This window comes from Coenobita brevimanus, chromosome 115 (genome assembly GCF_032717465.1).
Source record: "Coenobita brevimanus isolate Jiangsu-jjx chromosome 115, ASM3271746v2, whole genome shotgun sequence".
Classification (NCBI taxonomy): Eukaryota; Metazoa; Arthropoda; class Malacostraca; order Decapoda; family Coenobitidae; genus Coenobita; species Coenobita brevimanus.
The window spans coordinates 2,082,020-2,087,500 of NC_137068.1; positions in this window are offsets into that span (position 1 = coordinate 2,082,020).

A 5,481-nucleotide genomic window follows, 5' to 3' on the forward strand; every position below is an offset into this window, starting at 1 on the left:
GACTACGGTGAGTGTGGATGGTGGGGGTGTCTGCTGCAGGAGGTGGAGGAACTGCGTCGTGCCCTTGGGGCGGCGTTTGCATCCTCGGGCTGGGGTCCAGATGATGTGTTTGATCTTCATCTCGATTTGTAGAGACGGAAGGGCACAATGGGTGGTGTCTGGCTGTAGACTGGAGATGGGTGAGGCTGCCTTGCTTGTAAGAGGTCGTATATGGCTAAGCAGCTTAGTGGGGCAGGCAATTGGTATGTCCCACGGGGCATGATGAAATTCAAGGGTGAGGGGAACGGTGTTAGGGGGTGGTGTCGAGGGTGGGGAGGGTGTGTCGGTGTATCTGGGTGAAGGGCGGGAAAGGCACCCCAACCTGGTGTGGGTGGTGGTGAATACTGGTGTAGGGGGTGAGGGGTGGGCAGCGGGCATGCGTGTGGGCAGTGTGGTGATGTGGGGAGGTGGGGACTTTGTGGTGGCGGGTGGTTGGGTGTTGGTATCTGATGCAGGAGTGGTTGTTGCCAGGGCTGGTGCGCGGGCGGAGTGGGCGGTATGTGGGTGGTTCGAAGACGCTGTAGGTGAGGGTGGAAGTGAGGAAGTGGGGGTGGGAGAAGGGGGTTTGGGGTGGCTGATGGGTGGAGTGGGACGGGGTGTGGGAAGGGTGTGGGGTGGTGAGGGTGTTGGGTGGTCATGTGGTGTGGGATTTGAGGGTGGCAGTGTGGCGGGAGTAGAGCATGGCGAAGCTGCTATGGACAAGTCAGGAGGAAGAGTGGGGGGGGGGAAGGTGTCTGGGGTGGGAGTGGTGGCCATGGTGGGGGTGCTAGGTGAGGATAGGGAGGGGGAGTAGTAGCAGGAGTAGGAGTCATCAGTCTGGTGGGGAGGTGGGGGATGCAGTAGGCAGGTGGTGGGGGTGGCGGGGTTGTGTGAGGTGTGCCTGATAGCGGCGTACGTGGATTCCTGTAGGTGCAGGTGATATTGTGGTACTGAACAGTGACTTGATAACGGGTTTGGGATTTTTACGATGGCGTAGGGGCCTGTGTAGCGGGGAGCTAAATTAAGTGGCGTTGGAAGTGTGGCCACCATGACAGAGTCACCTGGTTTGCAGGGGTTGGTGGCTGAGGTGTGTGGGGCTAGGCCCTGTGTGGTTTGGAGGTGGTGGAGTTTGTGTTTAACCTGTTATCTGCTCATGGGGGTTTTTTGGAGGTGTCTGTGGTGCGCAGACATAGGGGTAAAAATGAAATTTCCCAAAGGCCAAATTTTGTTTTAGGAATTGAGAGAACACATGCCAAAGTATATAGTAACGAAATATTATCTCAATATTTACCTTGGTAAAGCCATGGATGAACTTCGAAGTGTCTGATTCCTTATTGGAATGTATGATTTTCGTTTTCTTTTTCAGTTTTAGTTTCGGTTTTGAAGACTCAAACATGCTTGCATGGGCTGACCTTGGTCACCATGGCACTATATTCGAAATTCACCTGTGCAGCCAGGGCTGTATTGAGCAGTCACACTCAAAACAGCCCAGGCTGTATAGAGCAGTTTACGGGTTAAGGTGATGATGGGGGTCAGTGGAGGTGGGGTTGGCGGGCGCTTGTGGGTGGTGGCAGAGAGGCAGGAGTAGAGGTGCCTCACCAAACACTTGTTCATGGGGGTGATCCCATCGTCATGGGGGCAGGTGTTCATACTGCATTGCACTATTTTGATGTGTGCCGGCCAATCGTCACTTTGCGTAGCTTGAATTCTGGTTTGCACTTGGTTAAGCAAGGTGTGGTGGCTCCGCTGGCAAATGCCATTTCCTTGGAGCCAGTACGGTGAGGAGTGAGAGATGTCATAGCCGAAGAGGATGGACAGTTCGGCCCGCCCTTCTTGTGGCAGAGCGAGGTGCCCCTCTCCCCTCCACTCATGTATGGAGTGTGGAGACTACTTCCCCACAGGTGCCCCGCCAGACACACACTAGGATGAGATCACGCCGAGTCCAGGTATCTTGTCACTGCGGCATCGCCCTCGCCACCAACAGCTGCTGCTGGACTCTCCCAGAGTAAGCAGCCGCAGAGCACCCCTGACGGCATCCATCCCCCGGGGTGAGACAGCAGCCTCTGGTGTCGACGAGCTGCCCCTGCCACCCTCCGTAGCTGCCGGACTTCTCCTAGCGCAGGCGGCTGCAGTCATCCCCTGAAGGCCCCCTCCTCCAGTCAAGACCGCAGCTCCGGGAGAACGCCACCTGTCCCACAGCCGACCCCTGGCCCAGACCCGGCTAGGACCGCTCCCAGGACACGCACCATTCTGGGGGAGTCCGGCAGTGGCTGTCGGTGGGGAGGACGATGCCGCAGTGACAAGATACCTGGACTCGGCGTGATCTCATCCTAGTGTGTGTCTGGCGGGGCACCTGTGGGGAAGTAGTCTCCACACTCCATACATGAGTGGAGGGGAGAGGGGCACCTCGCTCTGCCACAAGAAGGGCGGGCCGAACTGTCCATCCTCTTCGGCTATGACATCTCTCACTCCTCACCGTACTGGCTCCAAGGAAATGGCATTTGCCAGCGGAGCCACCACACCTTGCTTAACCAAGTGCGAACCAGAATTCAAGCTACGCAAAGTGACGATTGGCCGGCACACATCAAAATAGTGCAATGCAGTATGAACACCTGCCCCCATGACGATGGGATCACCCCCATGAACAAGTGTTGGTGAGGCACCTCTACTCCTGCCTCTCTGCCACCACCCACAAGCGCCCGCCAACCCCACCTCCACTGACCCCCATCATCACCTTAACCCGTTAACTGCTCTATACAGCCTGGGCTGTTTTGAGTGTGACTGCTCAATACAGCCCTGACTGCACAGGTGAATTTTGAATATAGTGCCATGGTGACCAAGGTCAACCCATGCAAGCATGTTTGAGTCTTCAAAACCGAAACTAAAACTGAAAAAGAAAACGAAAATCATACATTCCAAAAAGGAATCAGACACTTCGAAGTTCATCCATGGCTTTACCAAGGTAAATATTGAGATAATATTTCGTTACTATATACTTTGGCATGTGTTCTCTCAATTCCTAAAACAAAATTTGGCCTTTGGGAAATTTCATTTTTACCCCTATGTCTGCGCACCAGAGACACCTCCAAAAACCGCCATGAGCAGTTAACAGTTTAAACACAAACTCCACCACCTCCAAACCACACAGGGCCTAGCCCCACACACCTCAGCCACCAACCCCTGCAAACCAGGTGACTCTGTCATGGTGGTCACACTTCCAACGCCACCTAATTTAGCTCCCCGCTACACAGGCCCCTACGCCATCGTAAAAATCCCAAACCCGTTATCAAGTCACTGTTCAGTACCACAATATCACGTGCACCTACAGGAATCCACGTACGCCGCTATCAGGCACACCTTACACAACCCCGCCACCCCCACCACCTGCCTACTGCATCCCCCACCTCCCCACCAGACTGATGACTCCAACTCCTGCTACTACTCCCCCTCCCTATCCTCACCTAGCACCCCCACCATGGCCACCACTCCCACCCCAGACACCTTCCCCCCCCCCACTCTTCCTCCTGACTTGTCCATAGCAGCTTCGCCATGCTCTACTCCCGCCACACTGCCACCCTCAAGTCCCACACCACATGACCGCCCAACACCCACACCACCCCCCACCCTTCCCGCGCCTCGTCTCACTCCACCCATCAGCTGCCCCAAATCCCCTTCTCCCACCCCCACCTCCTCACTTCCACTCGCACCTACAGCGTCTTCGAACCACCCACATACCACCCACTCCGCCCGCGCACCAGCCCTGGCAACAACCACTCCTGCATCAGATACCAACACCCAACCACCCGCCACCACAAAGTCCCCACCTCCCCACATCACCACACTGCCCACACACATGCCCGCTGCCCACCCCTCACCCCCTACACCAGTATTCACTACCACCCACACCAGGTTGGGGTGCCTTTCCCGCCCTTCACCCAGATACACCGACACACCCTCCCCACCCTCGACACCACCTCCTAACACCGTTCCCCTCACCCTTGAATTTCATCATGCCCCGTGGGACATCCCAATTGCCTGCCCCACTAAGTTTCTTAGCCATATACGACCTCTTACAAGCAAGGCAGCCTCACCCATCTCCAGTCTACAGCCAGACACCACCCATTGTGCCCTTCCGTCTCTACAACCCGAGATGAAGATCAAACACATCATCTGGACCCCAGCCCGAGGATGCAAACGCCGCCCCAAGGGCACGACGCAGTTCCTCCACCTCCTGCAGCAGACACCCCCACCATCCACACTCACCGTAGTCCACTCCCCACATCAGCAGCCTAACCAGTCAACGCTTCACTGGACAAACCTTCTCCTCCACCTCACACCCTCGCACTACACCCCCAACATCGATATTCACCAACTCCAGTCACGGGGACGTGACTTCCACCCCCGCGACGGTGGTGAAATATCCGCTCAGCAGAGCGAGCCAGTCACCACCACCCCAGGAGGAGGGCACAGGGAGGTGACCCCCACCCCACAAGGATACGACGTGGAGGTTTTTCTGCACTCCAAGCAGGAACAACATATCTCCCTTGTGACCCAATGCCCCTCTTCCACGCAGCCAGACCACCAGGCAGTACGCAGTTTGAGTGCACTACACCGACGGAGAGAGCACTCGCCAGAATCGGGGTGGGACTTGCTACCATCAAGTCCCAAGCAGGCCCTCGGACATCGTGTCCACCGAATTGGCCTCCAGAAGAGGATAGGACTCCACTGGAGCCTCATGTCCTGTGATACCCCAGGGGAGCAGTGGCACAGTAGCGTCCACCGGATCTACTGTGGGTGGAGTGACCACCAGGTCTCCTCCCTTTGCCACCCTCCTCCGGGTGCCAGCACGTTGGCACGTATCACAGACGACTTTCGCTGGATCTCCCTAGGAGGGCGGCGGGCCCAGGGGTAGAGTCCACCGGATCTAACCTCCGGGGAGCAGACCACTGGTCGTCCCCCAGCTGCACCATCCCCCAACGACAGGAGGGTAGAGTCCACCGGACCTGTGGCGCCAGCAAGGAGACCCTACAGGCCTCCCCCTCCGGTCGTCCCCAGGATGAGTGGTCACCTGGAGGAGTGTCCATTGGATCTCCTCCAGCTGCTGCCCCGGGCAGGAACCTAGGCAGTGCCCTCCGGGTCTGCCTGGGCAAAGGAGAGTCCCCTGGACCCTACTCTCTCGCCCCAGCATGGAGTTCCAGCTGGGATCGTCAGGCCTGCCAAGTCAGAGAGCAGACCACTGGTCCCTCCCCCTCTGTGACCCCGGAGGTTCCTGTCAAGTGTGTCGCCTCTTGCTCGGCACGCCCTTCCTGTGGCAGAGCGAGGTGCCCTTCTCCCCTCCCGTCCTGTATGGAGTGTGGAGACTGCTCCCCCGCAGGTACCCCGCCAGACACACACCAGGGCGAGACCACCCCAAGGCCATGTATCGTGTCGCTGCAGCACCACCCTCACCATCGACAGCCACTG